Here is a 20467-nt window from a genome sequence, read left to right on the forward strand (position 1 = left end):
GTGCCGTGGGGAAGGGAAAGGTGAAGTTCACGCAGCAATTCACTGCAAAGTGCCAGGAGTGGCATTCTAACCAGACTTGGGCCTATGGCTTCACCCTGGCTGTATCCTCTGCTGCCTGCCACTTTGGTTCCTACTTAATTTTCTAGCATAATCTCCAGCCTTCCAATCAATTATGTGAACTAACTTGCAGCCTTCAATTAAATTCATTTTCAGCCCAACTTAGCCAAGAATGAGTTTCTGTTGTCTGCATACAAAAACCTCGACTATCATACATAAATGAACAATGAGGGCCCATCACACCCTCCCCCCCCAAAAAAAACCCAAGATCACAGGAGAGGGGAGTAATTTACAGAAACATGGGGGAATGAGAAAAGGAGCAACAAAAGAAATAATTATGTAGAATAAATCAATGTCTTACTAGTGTTTATGGCGGCTGTATTGGCCACATGGCCGAGACTGCTAATTAATAACCAAAGGCGCTTCTTTTTCCTGACTGAGGCAACTAGTCATTTTCCAGGCTCTCTCACAACTAGCAGACCTGCGACTACGATCTGGCCAATGGAGTACCAACAAGTGCTATGTGGTGTCACCAAGCCTAACCCATAAAAATCTGAGTAAACCTCCCTGCTCTTTCCCAATACAATAACTGAATGCCAAAACCCAGGGCGACCTTTGGACACCATATGTAAGTAAAATAGGGAAAATGCCCACAGTTTGATCCTGGAATAACTAATTGTACAGTATAGAGCAGTTATCCCCTGGTGTAACAGTCATTGGGCTAGTACATGAGCAAGAAATGAACTTCTAATTTAAACCACTGAAATGTTGGGTATGTTTGTTATACCAGCTAGCCTACCTTAATGAATACAAAAAGTAATATCAAGTTAAAAGGTTAATAAATACTTACAAGAAATGTTTCCCAGTTTGAATACACTGATCAGATGTATGCCACTTCCCACTAGTAAAGATCGGGACCAGGGGGTCCTCAAACTACGGCCCGCGGGCCACATGCAAATACAAATATTGTATTTGTTCCCGTTTTGGTTTTTTACTTCAAAATAAGATATGTGCAGCGTGCATAGGAATTTGTTCATAGTTTTTTTTCTAAACTATAGTCCGGCCCTCCAACGGTCTGAGGGACAGTGAACTGGCCCCGTTTTAAAAAGTTTGAGGACCCCCGATCTGGACTAATACAAAATTACCTCCCAACAATTTAGAAGTGTGCTTTGGCTTTTGAAAGGGTAGACTTTTTTCTTAGAGAATAGGTACAAAAAAGTAGAGATAGGAGTGATAAAATTGGCATGAATCAGCAAATTAAATTATCCCTATTTTATATATATTTCACTCCTTTGTTCAACATTTGAATTCAAAGAAATGTAGTATACAAATTTTTTCCAGAATAAATCATGACAAATACTCAACTGTTGTTCAATCCCTATTCTTAGCATTTTGAGGGACCGAGTCAAACAAGGGGTCACAATGGAAAGGAGTATGTTCAGAAATACAGATTTTTTTAAAGGATTGGTAGAAGAGAATACTAGAGGAAAAATCCATCTCTTAACAGCTCTTAATAATGAATACTTCTGAAGAGTGAGACTCAGAAACAGGGGCAGCTTCCTTTATCTGATTTATAAGGACATACCATGCCTTAGGGTAGCGGTGGACCACTGGCGGTCCGTGAGGTCCAAGAGGTTGGCAACCGCTGGTTTAAGGAAACATTTGGAGCAATGGTCACCAAATGCTGGTCCATGGACCACTGGTGGTCCATGAGGTCCGAAAGGTTGGCGACTGCTGCTTTAGGACATACCATGTTTTATTGCGCTTCGCTTTATTGGGCGTCACAGATGTTACCTTTTTTGGCGATACCTGCTTTATTGCGGTGGTCTGAAACCGCAGTATCTCCAGAAGTATTGTATATAGCGTTATTACTTTATCATTAATGTACAATTTTTAAAACCACTATACACAATTCACATTTACTAGAAAACACCAACAAGAATAAATGCTCCACTGAAAGCACAATAGGTTTCCCATCTCAAAGCTAAGATACTTCGTCACTTCTACCTTGACTCACCATGGTGATCCCACACCTACAGCACAGAAACTACCCGCTCCAACAATCTGTCATCTCTGCTGGCTACTTAAATCAGCTTTATTTTCTAGCTCTGAAGTTGATCCATACCTTCGAGTACAATGGCTGGAAGGTACTGAGGAGGGATCAGCCAACTTCTTCTTAAAGCCAGAGTGTGCATATTTTAGGAGCATACAGTCTCTGTTGCAATTAATCAACTCTACTCTTGTAGCACAACAGCAGCCAGACAATACATATAAACCAATAAGTGTGGCTGTGTATTGTTTTCATAAAAAAGAGGCAGCAAGCTGGATTTGGGGTCTTGAGGCTTCAAAAGCAGCACGGTTAGTATGAGGCACCCTGAAATTATCGTGTGTGTGTGTGTGTTTTTTTTAAGTCATTATCTCTTAATGACCACTATAATACAAAGCCCTTAAGGATAGAACTGCTGCTTCATTCACTGACAAATCTTTAGTGAATGGGCACAAAGTGACATTCAAAAAATACCATTGCATGACTCAATTAACTCACCTCAAGAGACTTGAACACAGATTACTAGAGAGGAGGGGAATATGAAAGAAAACATTTCTCCTATTAGGAGAATAGAAAGATTATTATATATGAAGTTATGCTTCCTGATCAGATGCTAAGTGGTCCCCCTTTCCCTCCCAAGCAATGACTGTCCCTGAGAGGAGGACAAGTGTTAATAATGAGGAAGGGGAGGGGGGTGACACTAACATCAAACAGCAGAGCAGGACTCTATCAAGGTCACCAGAATCACTGGGGGAGCCCTGGGAGCAGAACTCCTGCTGCTGGGCCTGGATGCTGCACTTCAATAGCAGGAAGGAGGGCTGCCAGCCAGGACTCACGAGTGTGGTGTCTGTACCACCCAGAGCAGAGACCAGGCACTGAGCAAATACTGCAGCAAAAAGAACAAAGTCTAGCCTCAGCACTAATTCAGTGTGAGCTTCACCTTCTCTCCAAGGCTCAGTAGCCCTCTGTAAAGTGGGGATAAGAAATCATTCCAACACTCAGGGGAGGTTCACAGGAGCTAACACATTTGAACACACTTTATAAACTCGAAAACACCCCACAAATTCAAACTAAAGGATCTGAAAGATATTTTCATGCTATGGAGTCTCAAGCTAAGGATAATAGTATTTCAATAGCTTGAAAGTAGTGTCAATTTTCCCATTAACCACTTTAATAAATAAAAAAGTCAATTAAAATGCTTTTAAATTTCCCCCATGGACCTGAATTTTCATTTTCAGTTTTTGAAAAATGCAACTTGTCAGCTTTGTTTTTTGGGTTGCACCTGCTGCAGTGAGTATTTAAAAGTGAATTTAGTTCACTGTGTTTAGGGAAAAGTAAATATGCCTGTGCTTTCAGAGATATTACAATGTTTAGAAGATGTTTAAAATAAGACAGTGCAGTGTAATCCATTATATACCAAATGAGTAAACGGGAAGACCTACTGCTCAATTTTTCAAACTTTTACAAATTTTCAGTTATAAAATGTTCTTCCACATTAACAACTGACAAACATGAAAGGTATATATCAGTGATGCGAACTTTTTGAGCTCGGCCTGTCAGCATTTTGAAAAACCCTAACTTAACTCTGGTGCCGTGTCACATATAGAAATTTTTTAATATTTGCAACCATAGTAAAACAAAGACTTATATTTTTGATATTTATTTTATATATTTAAATGCCACTTAACAAAGAAAAATCAACCAAAAAAATGAGTTCGCGTGTCACCTCTGACATGCGTGTCATAGGTTCGCCATCACTGGTATATATGGTTCCTAACAAGGACTTTCACCAACTAAATTTTTCTGCACATTACCCCATTATTTTGCCTCCTAATGCCTCAGACATTTTTGTAGCAAATTCTACTCAATGTTTTAAAAGCAGGAAAGCCCTTAGCCCAAAATGAATAATAAAAATGTTAAGACTGCTAATACTGAGAAGAGCAGAATGCTAACCTCCAGCCTTTCCTTGGCTCTGTGACAAAATGGATAGCGATTACAAATGACTACTCTTTTATATGGAGCTTCCTGGGCTTTCAGATGAGCAACTGTCATTCCTCTACTCCAACTGGGGAAAAAGTTAAGTTGTTCATGATACAAGAATAGATTTGGGTCCTAGTCGGTTTGGCCCAGTGGATAGAGCATCAGCCTGCGGACTGAATGGTCCCAGGTTCAATTCTAGTCAACGGCAGGTACCTCGGTTGCAGGCTTGTCCCTGGCCTAGGCCCTGGTCAGGGCTCGTGCAGGAGGCAACCAATTTGTTTCTCTCACATCGATATTTCTCTCTGTCTTTCCCTCTCTCTTCCACTCTCTCTAAAAAGAAAAAGAAATCAATAGAAAAATAGCCTCTGGCGGGGTTTTAAAAATAAAGTTAAAAAATAATAACTAAAAAAAAAAAAAAAAAAAAAAAAAAAGAATAGCCCTAGCTGGTTTGGCTCAATGGATAGAGCGTTGGCCTGCAGACTGAAGGGTTCCCAGTTCGATTCCAGTCGAGGGCTTGGGTTGAGGGCTCGATCCCGAGTAGAGGGCGTGCAGGAGGCAGCCAATCAATGATTCACTCTCATCATGGATGTTTCTATCTCTCTCTTCACTTCCTCTCTGAAATCAATTTTTTAAAAAAAGAATAGATTTGCAAAATGTTGTGCATCACAGTGTAGGGCACTATAACCCAGAATATTCCAGAGATACATATATGTGTTCATTTGAAACAAGTCAAACGAAACTGAAGTAAAGCACTCCCTTGGAGAGATCATATCCCTGACCTTCCAGGGGGAACAACAACAACAAAGAAAAGCAACTGTACCTTCCCCAACCATCTACTTATTTAGATGTTTATAATATATCTCTATCCATTATAATGTAGGCACCATGAGAGCAATGATTCTGTCTCACTGACAAGTATAGACCCAGCACCCAAAGGAAATGCTCAACACAATAAATGTTCAACAAGTATTTGTTGCTTGTCTCACATAATCTCTCATCATTATCTTAAACCACCTGACATCTAGCAGAATATCCGTTAGTTACTAACTAATCATGCATAGTCCCATTGTTTTCAGATATGCATTCTATAAGTTGTATAAATTTAACAGAATTGCCTTGATTTCCCTATATTTATTTTTATTCCTTCTACAAGGAACAAGTGAGGCTGATGTTCTAACTTTATAATAATATTAGAGGCCTGGTGCACAAAATTTGTGCACAGGTAGGGTCCCTAGGCCTGGCTGGTGATTAGGGCCAATCAGGGCCTTCTGGCTGCCAGCCAAGGCCTTCTTTCCCTGGCTGCCGGCTGCCAGCAGGGCCTTCCTTGGCTCGCGCACGTCATAGCGAACAATCTAACTCCTGATGGGACAATTTGCATATTAGGCTTTTATATATAGTATTTAGATATAGAAGATTAATTTCCTTATGAAAGAAACAACGCATTAAATAAGTGAGTAGATTTAAAGAAGTATATTAGGGGAAGCATAGAATAGGCCTAAAAGAACAGATTGTGGAGCCAGGTTTGAAGTATGGCTCCAACACTTACTAGTGTGTCCTCTGGCACCTTTCTTCACTTTCTGTGCCCCAGTTTCCTCATTAATACTAGTAAAACAGAAATGAGCAGCACAATATCACCTCCCAGTTCTCCAGCCATTTCCAGGAAAGCCCTGCTCTCCACTCTACTGTCAGCCTCTCCACCCAACTAACTGCTCATGCTCTCTCTTCCTTTCATGGTAAAGCAAGACCAACACATATGGACTCACTATTTGTTTCTGGATTTTCTGCAATATGGAATTTCTATTTAGGGTTTCTACTTACCCTATTTAAAAGCAAACAAATATAACTCTGCCCCCCACCCAAGAGAACGCCTTTGCCTAACTTCCCTTTTGTACTAACAATACTCTCCCACTCATCCAGACTTGACATCATGCTCCACCCTACGTGACTAATCATCCTCCAAGTTCTGCCTAGGGTTCCTTAGGAAATTCTTTCATATCCTTCTTCACTGTTCTTTTACATTCTTTTTCAGACAGAAAGTTCCATAAAAACAGAGGCAGATTATGATTATTTTCACACGTGTATCTATTCCCAACATCTAGTGAAGGGTTCTGTACTTAGGTTCAATAAGGCACAATTCCATAAACAAGTCCTCTCCTGTTCTTCAAACACATTACAAAAAACTATCAGAGCTAATATGTGATCTTAGCAAGGTTGCAGACTGTAAGATCAATATATAAAAATCAGTTGTATTTCTTTGTATGTACTAGCAATTACAATCAGAAACTGAAATTTAAAAACCATTTATAGTTACATAAAAAACATAAAATAGGTATGAATCTGACAAAAGATGTGAAGGACTAGTATACGAAAAAGTTTTTAATTAGAGCCGTGACCCATGTGATTCAGTTGGTCGAGTGTCATCCTGTGTACCAAAAGGTTGCCAGTTCAATTCCCGGTCAGGGCACATGCCTGGGTTGCATGGCTTTATTCCCCAGTAGGAGGTTGCAGGAGGCAGCCAATCAATATTTCTCACTCCCTCTCTCTCCAAAAATCAATTTTTAAATTTTTTTTTTTAGTTTTAATTAGAAAAATTTTTAAAAAATCTAAATAGGAGAGATATACCAACTACATACCATGTGCATGACTCCTAAGAATCAATATTAAGATGTCAGTTCCTCCCCAAAATCATCTATAGATTCAACACAATCCCAATCAACATCCTAGTAGACTTCTTTGTAAAAACTTACAGACCGGCACACATATGGAAGACTGATTTCTGACAAAGATATAAATGTAATGAAGTGGAAAAAGAATAAGTCCTTTCAACAAATGGCTGTAGAATAACTGGATATCCATTTGCATAAAAAAGTGATCTTTTAGATGCACCTTGCAATACCATTTACAAATATTAACTCCAAATGCATGCCAGATTTAAATGTAATATCCAAAACTATGAAGTCCAGAGGAAAAAATAACCATGGGAAACCTTGAGACAAGTGGGCAAAAGTTTTCCCAAAAGCATCCATAAAAGAACAAATCAATAAAATGAACTTCATAAAATAAAAAACATTTGTTTTTCAAGACTCTCTGTCAGATACATAATTCACAAAGATTTTCTCCTAGTCCAGGGCTTATCTTTTCATTTTCTTTCTTAAAAGTATCTTGTGACAAAGAACTTGTATTCAAAACAGATAAAGAATTCTCAAAGCCCAATAATGAAAAGGAAAAAATAAAAAAACAAGTTGGGCAAATATTTGAACAAACATATCCCCAAAGATGACTTATAGAGGGCAAAAAGCACATGCAAACATGTTCAACATCATTAATCACTGGGAAATGCAATGAGACATCACTGCACATCTACTAGAATAGCTAAAATAAAAAGAGTGACCACACCAGATAGGGGAATGTGTGGCGGAACTATAACTATCTGTACAGCTGGTAGAAATGTAAAATAGCACAACCACTTTGGAAAATGATTTAATAGCTTCTTAAAAAGTGAAGTATACACCAGCCATATGGTCCAGTCATTCCACTAGTAGGTGTTTACCCAAGACAAATATAAACTCATTCACACAAAGACTTGTAAATTAATATTCATAACAACTCTGTAACAAGCAAAAACTGTAAGCAACCCCAATGTCCTTTCAACAAGTGAATGGATAAACCGTGATGTATCCACACAATGAAATACTACTTCAGTAATAAAAGGAATGAACTATGATATGTGCTACAGCATGGGTGAATCTCAAAATAATTATGCTGAGTGAAAACAACCAGACCAAAAAAAGACAACATATTATACGATTCCACTTACATAAAATTCTAGAAAAGGTGAAGTAATCTATATTGATGGAAAGCAGAGCAGTCGTCTCCCAGGGATTGGGGGCAAAGGGGGAGGGAGACCAGGAAGTGGAATTACAAAGAAGCACAAGCAAATTTGGGGAGGGGAGGGATAGATACCAGTATGTTCATTGTCCTGATTGTGGGTGATACATTTCAAAATTCGTCAAATATGTGAAGTTATTGTATGCCAAGTGTAATACAATAAGGCTGTTTGAAAAGTTTCAATCTATCCAAAATTTGATCTTTTAGAGGCATACTCACCACCCAAAGGTATCTTCTCCTACTCCATATCTCATCTCATGTGATGGTAACTCAAACCTTCCAGTTGCTTAGACCAAACACCTTAAAATCATTCAATATCATATTTTCATATTTTAAGAATGTCTTTTAATATTTGCAAACATTCATAAGAAATGTTTTTTAAAAAACACCATGAAATGCTGCTATGAAGAATTTTTAAAACCCCCACTTTTTACAAGAAAAACTTCGAAGTCTATGTTTCCCATTCTTCATGGCCCTCAACAACACAGTCTCCTTTACCATCAACCAAGCTTTCTAAACAGGCCTTCGCCTTCAAAGGATACCATGCACATTACAGAATCACCTGTTAAAATCACATCCCCTAAAACCATGTGAAATACCACTGTAACCAAGAATCTTTTCCTAGTCCCAATCTAAAAAGATGCCCCCCCCCCCCTTCTAAATGTCCACCTCCCTTGCAGCATAATGTGATGTAGTTAAGACACAGCTCATCCACCTCCAGAAAATTATAAATGTCCTGAGTGTGGTACTCTCTGGACTATGTGGTACAATAAAGTGTTTCCACACATTAGTTTTACAATACGTGTTCAGTATATATGCCTAGGAAAGCATAATTAATAATCAAATGTTACGGTTTAATTTTTGTTATACTCCACAAGGCTGTAAGATTGTCCAATTAGCTTGTCTGTCTACTAGGCCCTTACATGAAGGAGACAATAAATAAATGGGTAAACTTTTTAGAAAACTTGATACAGACATCTAAATTCACAGGGATTATTCTTGTGACATTCTGTGTTTCAATGCTTTAAGGCCAAGAGAGAGGGAGGAAGGTAAGTTAAAGTCTTAAACAACAGACAAAAAAGTGAGGAGAGCTGATTGCCACAAAACCAAGTGGAGAAAAGCCAAAGAGAACGAGAGTTAAAACAGTAAAACTACAGGTCTCGTTTGAAATGAATGAGCAGCCTACTTGGGCACTGAAACCTCTAAGACTGGAAGCCTTCATCACCGTGACCACCTGCTGTGCTGGGTAACTAAATAATACAAGAAATATTACCTTTGTTCAATTATCACCTATTCCTCACACTAAAATGTTCTTCCTTCCTATTACTCTCCAGCTATTTGAATCCTAAAGACATTTAAAACCTTAATGCAGTCTATGAGCTTCCTCTTTAAGCCTTTCCCAGTATACTCAACCCGTTTCCCAGGACCCTACCCTCAAAACACCTGGTGAAGACCTCTTCCCATACTCTTCCAGATAAATCCTTACAGAACTTCCCATATGGTTATCTTATACTTTTAGCTAACTTTGCATGTATATATTCTTTACCTCTTATGTTCCTTGAACAAAAAGACTGAGTTTATATTTCCTACAGAATCACCCACCTAACAGTACCCAATACAGACTTACTGGAAACCAAAGATAATACAGTATAAGCAATAGCTAAAATATCTGATTAAATACGAAAAGTAATAGTGGAAGGTGGTGAATAACAACCAAATGAACAGAACGTCATGAACAGGGTTTCAAGTTTATGCTCCTATTTTGCTAGATCACATGAGCAGCACGAGATAAATCCTGCCCAAAAGCTTGCACCAATTTATTAAAACAAACATGTACATTTATAAAAGGTCAAAAACATGAGAAAAAATCAAATATGCTACTCATTGCAATGGTACTATTTCTAATCTGGAATAAAAAAAGAGATCAATTTTACTGAACAATTTTAGAAAACCTGTATATTGTGCTGCTACCTGGGTTATATTTTAAAAGATAAAGCTAAAACATTTCCCTTTTATGTTATGAAAGTACTTAATTAGGTAAAGATTTTATACAACTTAACTTCTATAATATAATACACATATTTTGGTTACAGGTATTTAACAGAGCAATTAAATCCTTATTTCCACTTCTGTTCTAAAATCCGCCTGCCCGCAGTGAGTGGGAACTGCTGCAGATCATTAAACACTCATTTATCAATGTCTCTCACCAGGCAACACAATGCAGCAGAACAGCACAGGGAAACCATCCCGAACCCCAGCAACAGCGGCTAATTAGCATAGCCTACCACTAAACCTACACCATATGATTGGAACTGTTAGTTGGAATGCTAGCCAATCAAACTAGGTTATGCAAATAGCCTATTTTAGTTGCCAGGGCAGGGCTACTTCCAATTGTCCAATAGGAAAACAAGCAATAAACAAGAAATGAAATTGAGCTTTGTCACATTTTCAAGTTGCTGTTAACACTTTCAGGTTTAGAGCAAAATTAACAGCAATTGTAAAGAATTAGAATCATATTCTGCTTTCCAATCCAAAAGCAATCCAATGATAAATACACAGTATACGTACGGTTAAAGTCATGCATTTAATTTTAACTTTTTACTATATAGATATGTTTTTCTAACAGCTGCAATCAACATTTCAACTTTCTCCCCCACCGACTCAAAAGCAACGTTCTGTAAATGTCTTTCTATAGATTCTCAAACATTACATTATAGAAAAATCCTACAAAGCATTTTTATTCTACTATGAAAAGACTAAAAGGTGAGCGTAACAGAACACCCACTGGGAGTCTCAAACAAGCTTTATTAGATTGAAGAGAAATTAACATTTTGTTTTTTATTATGACATATGTTATACAACTTCAAAAATAATTTAAAAATAATAAGACTCAAATTAAGTATTAACCCATAGGCTTAAAATATACAAATTGAACCCACATAATAATACTCATCTCTTGGAATCAAATTAAACTAAGATATAGGCAGTATATTCATATGTGAAATTTCTAATAATAAAACAAAAAAAACTACTCTGTCAGTACATACTAACAGCTACAAAAATAGTTTTAAAGAACATCAGTGTTCTGACAATTCTTAGTAGTTGAGAGAATTTCTTTAATCTCACATTTTCAGATAAATGCTTTGAAACATGTCAAAGAGACACAGTTCCCATTTGTGCCTTATAATTGTATCTTTATAAAAGATACAATTTTATTTTAAAATAGATCATGTCCCACCTATCCTAGCAATTATCTCCTAAATGAAGTACAGATTCAACCCACACCAAGAATCAGTGATTTTTAAATATATTTTCCATTGAACGTCTGTAAATGTCTCCAGAAAAACTTCTAGCACTTGTAAAATATACTGAATTAAGACACAGAGCAGATTTGGGCATCAGATTCAAAGAAAACAGCATGTTGGTCCTATTTCTTCCACCTTAAGAAAACTGAAGCCACTTTTCCATCAGCTCCAAGCACCCACTACCCAACACTTGTCTCCTAATTTCTTCTCATCATCTCTCCACTTAGGGATTCTAGATGAAAACCACTTAAAGTCCAATGAAATCAAACTAGAGTCAGCTTCTTAGAAGGAGCAAAGGGATCAATAACTGAACTTTAAAGATAAAAAAACAACTTTAAATATCATCTAATAGTAACCCCTCATTCTATAAACCAAAATAAACAAAAACCAACATTTAGAAAAGCAGCAGGTAAGATAAAAATCCTATAGATAAAATCAAAGCCCTCCCAAACTATCTTATAAGAGTATTATGAATAATCAATATATGAGTCAGGTATCAGCAAGTCTCTTGATTTGTTTTAATATGAACATATACTGAAATATAAGCATTTTTTAAAAGATTAGCTCAGGATCATTCTCCTTGTCATCATTCCCAGCATCTACTAACCAAAGCTTCAGGAAGGCTTGAAAATCATCTGTAACCCAAAGCATTTAACCCATCCCCTGAAAGACTCAATTTCTATCATTTGGTATGTTTCTGAACTACTTGGAAAGCTACACAAGCCCCTTTTAATTCCTAAGGATAAAGGCAAGAAGAGGAATAAAAGGAAAAGATATTTTTAAGCAAATTTTTTTCACACTTTTGCTCATAAACCTTTAATATTGTGGTTAATCCCCCCCCCCCGCCCCCCGCAAAGCAATTCTAACCCACCCTATCTTCCAATCTATAGTAGTAAACAGGGAATTTTCCATGTAATCAAGGACTGTATCCTGGTCCACACCTTAAGCATTCTTTTTTTTTTTTAAATATATTTTATTGATTTTTTACAGAGAGGAAGGGAGAGGGATAGAGAGTTAGAAACATCGATGAGAGAGAAACAACGATCAGCCGCCTCCTGCACACCCCCTACTGGGGATGTGCCCGCAACCAAGGTACATGCCCTTTACCGGAATCGAACCCGGGACCTTTCAGTCCGCAGGCCGACGCTCTATCCACTGAGCCAAACCGGTTTCGGCAAGCATTCTTTATATCACAAAATTTTGCCATCCTTGAAGGAAAAAAAAAAATTAAAACCTTGGCACTCCTATTTCCCTTTGGGAAACACCTTCTGCCTGATGATAGATGCTCTGGGATAAAACACCCTAAATTTAAATGTTGTTCAGTTTATCTTCAATGCTTTCAAAAGCTACTTACATAGTGGAGTTTAGAAAAGTACCAGCGAATACTACTTTTAGAACCAGAAATTAAACATTTAGAACATTTAAAAATAGTTAACTCACTAAATTAGAATCATTACATAAAATATGTATTTTAGAAATTCTAGTAAAGAAAATAAGTTTTCCAGGTATACAATTAATCATTAACTTTTTTAAAAAAACAGTATCCTATATTATAAGAAGAAATACATTTAGGATAAATAACTGTTAACTTCTCATCTGCTAATGATGCTCAAGATATATAAATAGCCTCTATCCTCTCAATGGGTAACAGGCAATTATTATGCCAAGTAATAAATCATCCAAGATCATCTCAAATAACAAATCATACCATACAAATGATTTTGAATTTTAGGGAGAAATTTGATATTGTTTTAAAGTTTTAAAAAATGGCAAGTGGATAAAATGTATTTTCCTTTTTTTATTTAAAAACCATCTAATCTGGAATTTTATTTTATTTTTTTTTTAGTTCTGAGCAACTACTTTAATCAAGTTTGTAATTCCTTATTCTATAAGCGAGGCTGCCACCATATTGTTTAGCTGGACATCTTTTACAAGAGATTAAATAAACCCAGTAGAGATCTATAGTCTCCAACTTCAAAGCCATCCTAATGCATTTTTCCCTCTCAATAGGTCTGCTTATAAAAATAGGTTAACTGTTATTTAAACCTGAATTATAAACACAGATTTTAAAATTTTGGGCTGTACTCTTGTGGATCAACTAATTCATGTTTGGGAAATGGTCCCATTCTCATCCCCTCTTCCACTCCTAACCAAAAATGCACTTAGAGCATTATGAATACTCACTATTGTATATTAAATATACTTTTGTTCCTTCATTCAGATATCATGGAAATATAAAAGTTGACTGATCAAGCCTTTATTTAGGTAAGTGTTATCATAACTAATGCACACTGCTAAAACAAAAAAGATTCTTGCAAATTATTTTTGCCATTAAAATACCTTTCTGAATTGTGCTTATCAAGGCAAAGTTTCGCCTTCCTTAAGCATATTCATCTATACAAACTGCATTAAGTATTTTCTTGTCAATTTTCATGTCATCTGAAAACAGGTACAGTTTTGAAACCAAGAAACCTACCTAGTTCTTAATATATGCTCCCAGAATTCACAGTACATAGAGAAGCAAGGACAGCCACAACTGGAGGAGTGCTTGAAAACATTCTACCGCCAGCAAGGAACCAACACCACACCCAGAAGCTGAAAATCTAGAACACTAAAAGGTCAAGCATACTCATCCTCATCCTCACTAATATCCACCAAATCAGCAGTAATGAATCACAAATATAAGATCAATTATTTAAAGCATGGGATGGAGACACACCAGTGAACAAGATTCCAACAGATTTCAAGACTAAAGGTCAAAGGGATGGTGCCAATCATTAAAGAAATGTCAGAGAGACCTAGAGCCGAAAGCTTGCACCAGGAACCGCAGCAGAAGTGGCAGGTGCCACTCTGGGTAGAAAAGGAAAACTGGGGGGGGGGGAGATAAGGAGGAGGGGGAGGGGGGAACTTGGCTTGATTACTACGAGACAATTAACTGTGCTGCATGATCAACTGGATGCATATCATACAATTAACTCATTATTTGAGATCACCATTACATTGCACTCCACCTCAACCCAGTGTTAACATTTCTCCTATGGGTGGAACAAACTTAATGACAGTATTTCATCTCTCTAGCTATAGTTCCTAATACACTATGTGTTCTTCCAGTATACTTTTCTGTTTTCAATTTTCACACAACTCAACACACAAAACATGTAACTCAATTATAGTTAAGGACAGGTGTGTAAGTGTATAGATTTACATACAATGTAAAAGTAATTGTCTGGTGGGTAAAGGGCGAGAGGCAAAAAGTAATATAAAGGGTACTAAAGCCCTCATTTCATATCTTGGGAGGTAAAGAGAAACTGTCTAAAACTGAAGCGTCAAGAAAGAGATTTAAATCAGTTTTATAAAATGTTAATAATATCAAGAGAAAAACTTTTAAAAAGGAAAATATTGGCAGGAAGAAAGCATAGAGAGGTACTTGAATCCATTTTTCTGGGAGGACAGTCATTTTTTTTAAGTAATAAGACAGCTATAAACACATTATTGTATTAAGGTGATGAAAGTAACCAAAGGAAGAATATAAAAACTAAAAATTAAAAGGGATCTTACTACTAACATGTGAGGAGGAAAAGAAAACATATTTCATTTTTTATTTCCAAAAGAGATTAAATTTATTAACATATGCATAAATATTGAGTAATTAATGTTTAATATAGGAGAAAAGTACAATCAAAATTTAACCTGTCAGTTAAACATAACCTAAAAGAATACGACTAGTAGGAAGAAAAAAGACTGGCTGCAACCAGTAGGCTACAGAAATGCAAGCATTCAACAACAAAAAAATTTTTTTTGCTTTTTTAGTATTAACAAGATAACATTTTCAAGTGTCTACTTTTTGAGTACTTGATCCCATGTAGTATATTTTGTGCAGGGTGTATAAAAATGAAAATAAACCTATTTGTGCTTTTCTCTAATGTAATCTCGAACACAGACCCATTTAATACCAAGGGTCTCTGCACTTATAAAGACTAGAGTAACGGATATACAAGCCTCAACCAAGCTAACGAGGGACCACTAGGTAGCCTAATGTCAACCACCAAAGGAAATGGGAGAAAAAAACACTAAACAGTAAAATCTTAAATTGCACTTTTGGGGAAGTTGATCTACACTACCCAAACCTTAAGCAATAACAACTTTTTACATCAGCTTTCTTAGTCTGGGTTCTCCCTTTTAAAGTATCTTTACTTAAAGTAAACCAAAATTTATTCAAAAAGCTTTTAAAACAATGGCCAAATCTTCCATTTTCTAAAACTCCTAAAACCAACTCCACCAAATTATTCCAAGAACCAAAACAAATATTTTATTTCACTTGAATCTACAATTCAAATCGCTGTCGATAATACACATTCTTCATAATGCTTATTTGCTTGTTTAAGAAGACATGTTCCTTTTTAAAGCAGTAATTACTTCCATAGACTTTCCAGAAAAGCTAATACAGATAAGCTTATTGTATCTTATCAAAAGCAAAGAGTAAATTATTTAAGAAGCCCTTGGTAATCCCTTTAAAAGAGGAAATATAATACATAAAATAAAAGATCACCACCGTTAACGGATTATTAATGGGTTTATTTCTCATTTGTCCAACCAATATTTGAGAATCAATCATGTTCCAGGCATTACACTAATAAGTAAGACCTAGTCCCTCCACACAAAAACTTAAAGCTCCTGTATAAAAAGATACTATTAGCAAAATTAAAACACAAATGCAAACTGGACAATGTATTAGCAGAAGTAACAAAGAAGGAACATATTGGTTAAGAGTCAGGAGTCATGTTCCTGGGTTTGTATCCTAGCTCTACTAGCCGTGGCCTGGGGCAGGGTACCTAACCTGAGTTAGTCATCAGACCTATCTCAGAGTTATCATCAAGAGAATATCCTATATAATCCTATATAATAAAGAGCTAATATGCTAATGGTCATGACACCCTCACACCAAAACGACCGATCAGCAGGAGGCTGCGTGCACAGTGGGCACGCACGGGTGGGCAGGGTTGTATGTGTGGCTAGGCGTGGGCAGGTGGGCAGGGACTTGACTCTGGAGAACTTGACCAGAGGCGAGGGTGGGTTTCTGCGTCCCACCCCCATGGCGGTGGCAGCAGCCATGGGACTCTTTCTGGGCGGGAGGGCGGGGCTGTGTGTGCAGGAAGGCGCGCTCCGGAAGGGATTCCGGAACTCGCATGATTTCGCGTGCCAGGTCACTATTAAGTTAATAAATATAAATTATTTAGAATAGTTCTTGGCATAGAGTAAGGTTTCAATGAGGAACTCTTATAAATTAACAAGAAATAAAAAATCCAAGAGAAATAATCAACAGAGAATATTGAAAGGAAATTCAGCCCTGGCCAGTTAGAGGTCTGGCCCTCAGACCAAAGGGTCCTGTGTTCCATTCCCAGTCAAGGGCACATACCTGGATTGAGGTTCACTCCCCGCCCCGGGGCGAGTGTGGGAGGCAACCAATGGATGTGTCAGTCTCGCATGGATCTCTCTCTCTCTCTCTCTCTGGTATTTCTCTCTCTCCCTCCCTCCCTTCCACTCTCTCTAGAAATCAAAGGGGAAAAAATATCCTCTGGTAAACATTAAAGAAAAAAAAAGGAAAATTCACAGAACATATGAATAACAAACATGGGAAACTTAACCTCACTAATATTCAAACAAATGCAAATTAAAATATTAAGCTGTTTTGCCTATCAAATTGGCAAACATTTTCAAGTACCCAGAATTCTAGAATATATGAAAATTATTGCTAGTAGAATCGTAAATTGTACTTTTAAATGACATTTGAAAATACATATCAAAAGTCTAAAAAATATACATATCCTCTAACTCAACAATTTCAACTTCTAGCAGTTGGACCTAAAGCAATAAATCAAAGAACACCACAAAGACTGTCACAGTAATGTTCACTTAAACATTATTTATGAACTAATTAGCAACAATGAGGACTAGATTAAATAAATAGCAACTGATCTATAAAACACTAATTAGGCATTAACATAATGCTATAAAAGAATATTAATGGTAAAGAAATGTTTAAATTTTAAAAGACTATAGTAAGTTATAAAAAAATTTTTAAAAGACTGTAAGTATGGTTTTAAGTCAGTGGTTCCCAATGTGGGGCACAAGCCCCACAGGGGGGCAATTTGATTTTTAAGGGGGCAATTAGAGAATGAGCTATCAACAATGAATTTTTTGCATTTCTCATGGTTCTAGGGGCCTCATATATAGTATATAAATATATATTGTAACATATTTATGCATTTCAATTCTCTATTTTATGTCTAGAAACTTTATTTGCTATTTTTTAGTTTCATATTATTTTTTAACAATTTCTTAGTGATTTCTTCCTCAGTACTTCAACTGTCCTTTCGTTCTTTGATTTTTCTCTTTATGGCTGCCATGTTCTTTGGAAGCCTGTTTAGACCAAGTTAATGGACTTGTAGGCTTCTTCCACATGAATAGGAGTTCACTTTTTGAGTAATAAGAATTATACGTCACAAGGGGGGGGCATCAGGATTTTAGAGATGCTTAGGTGGGGCATGGCCAAAAAAAAAGATTGGGAACCACTGTTTTAAGCAGTTAAATTCATATATAAAAGAAATATGACAACATAAATTAGCATAATTTGAAATAAATTTCTAAGGCTATTCAATCTCAAAGAATTACAGTTCTGTATGTTCTAGAACTATTTCAAGTTTTAAAGTGACTAACCTATCACTATTGTGTAACAATTTTAGTTGTTAAAGAAGTCCAAGGCAACAACAACAAAAAAGAATGGTATCAACTGCTATGTTCAACAGCTTTTCTCAAATTTATATATATTAAATGTTAATGGGTATCAAACAACAAATAAATCAGAGGGAAAGACTTTTTATCAAATACATTTTAAAAATGCAAGATCCTTTATGTTAATGTGCACAGTAATCTGAGTCAGTACATCTTCCAAATTTAACCTCAGAAGTAAGTGATTCTACATCCTAAATAAACGGAATTTGGTCACCTCTTAATTCAAAGGGGGAGAGTGGCTCCCTAGTTCCCGGGATGATAGTGAGTAGAACAGTGTCACTATCACTAACATGAATAAGTGGGAGGTGAGGGCGGTGTGCAGGGGAGACATCCAGGGGGCAGTTACACAAGTCAAGAGCTCAGGAGAGAGAACAGCTGGGCACAAACACAGATTTTTTACATCGGTATTTAGGTGTCAGGTGAAACCATTACCGTGATTGCTATTACCCAGACAGTGTTTCCTGTTTTTAGTCTAGATGCCTTGAATTCAATAAATAAGTCTTAAAAATTTACCATAAACACCCATTGCACCATTTGTTTATATGTGTCCCCTCCTCCAACTGAAATGTGTTCCTTGATTCCTAAGCACAAGGATCCTTGTGGGCAGAGTATCTATTACAGTATCTGGTACAAAGCAAATGTTAGCCAAATAACTGTCCTGTCACACATGATTTTTCTTCCAAAAATTAACAAAACAATCCAATTTTACCTCATTTATGTTCTAATTATATATTAAAATATGTGAAAAAACCCTCAAATTAACAAGTACAGGAATACACACACACACACACACACACACACACACGAGACACATCAAAGTTTAACTTTGGCGTGGTGTTCAGTAAAAATTGATTAAGCTTTGGCTTTTGAAAGACCAGTCAGTGCCTACTTCCACGTCCTGCCTAGCATCTGGAGCCTGCACCCAATCAATGAATGGTAGGAGAATGAGGTATCAGCACATCTAACGGACAGAAAGTCAGCACCACGAATGCTTGAGGAAAACAGCATATTCGCTTTCAAGTGTGCATAAGCATTCTAGAAATAACTTTCATTGAAAACGCCTTATGAGCCTTTCTGTGGTAAATTTCTACCAGTTGAAGTATAAATGTGTGCATGATAAAACAAGAGCAAACTGCTGCACTCATTAATGATTATCATGAAAGCTGTTAATTTTATATTCAAAAACAAGTATTAACTTTCAAATTGTTTAGAGGGAAATACATCAATAGCTAATACATTTATTAGAAAGAACCAGACCTTCTTTCTTGATTTTTGTCCTTTATAGCCAATAAATGTTGAAAATTTTTAAAGAATGCAAGGCCATCTAAGAGAGACTGTATTATGTCATAAATCTAATATTTGTAGATTTTTTTGTGTGTTCCAGCATTCAAAAAAATAATAAATCTTCATAAACTGTATTTACTCTTTAGGTATTTCAGTTCATTAATAAACCTTTCTAGAGAAAGCTTTCTGAAAACTCTTCATATCTTACGAAGTAAAAATACAATAGCAACTTTGCCACTTCAAAGTTTCATAAAGAAAAATCTCCAAAATGATTAATATTCATGAGTAAGTCTATGAGACACCCCAAAAGCACCTTGTTCCTCTCCTACCCTCAGTGGAAAGTGAGCATCTGTTTGGCATAGCCAATATGCAGTGCAGAGATAGCCAACGTGCAGTGCAGGGATAGCCAACGTGCAGTGCAGGGATAGCCAACGTGCAGTGCAGGGATAGTCAACGTGCAGTGCAGGGATAGCCAACGTGCAGTGCAGAGATAGCCAACGTGCAGTGCAGGGATAGCCAACGTGCAGTGCAGGGATAGCCAACGTGCAGTGCAGGGATAGCCAACGTGCAGTGCAGAGATAGCCAATGTGCAGTGCAGGGATAGCCAATGTGCAGTGCAGGGATAGCCAACGTGCAGTGCAGGGATAGCCAACGTGCAGTGCAGGGATAGCCAACGTGCAGTGCAGGGATAGCCAACATGCAGTGCAGGGATAGCCAATGTGCAATGCAGGGCCCAAGGAGCAATCGGGAGCGGGCAGTGCTGAGAAACTCTTCCTGCACCAAAAGGTCAAACTTATAAAATCTGACAACAAAATGTTCATAAAATTCTAAAATTTTCTCTGAAAATATTTCTATTTATTTCTCTATGATGGTGATATTCAGCCTCAGTATCATGTTGACTTTATCAGCCACTCAACTAGACTGTGTACAAGGCATACATCTAACATGTTCAGGCAAATATGTGTGTGCACACTTGAGAGACAGATTACAGATAATTACTCACCCACCTTTTAGTTAAAAAGGATTAGCATCATATACCTTAAGTCCCTCATGAATGTAAAATATTATTTGGTCTATAATTTAATTTGCAAATATGTTCAAGCACACTTTTTCA

General features: G+C 36.9%; 1 protein-coding gene across 4 annotated transcripts in view; it reads right to left on the reverse strand.

Annotated features, from left to right (window-relative positions):
• DYRK1A (dual specificity tyrosine phosphorylation regulated kinase 1A) overlaps window positions 1-20467 on the reverse strand; it is a 126531-nt gene that overhangs the window by 51758 nt on the left and 54306 nt on the right. The window lies entirely within an intron of this gene.

Source organism: Myotis yumanensis, unplaced genomic scaffold, assembly GCF_028538775.1.
Source record: "Myotis yumanensis isolate MYYU_CA2020_CCGP unplaced genomic scaffold, mMyoYum1.0.hap1 SCAF_2, whole genome shotgun sequence".
In the NCBI taxonomy this organism is placed as follows: Eukaryota; Metazoa; Chordata; class Mammalia; order Chiroptera; family Vespertilionidae; genus Myotis; species Myotis yumanensis.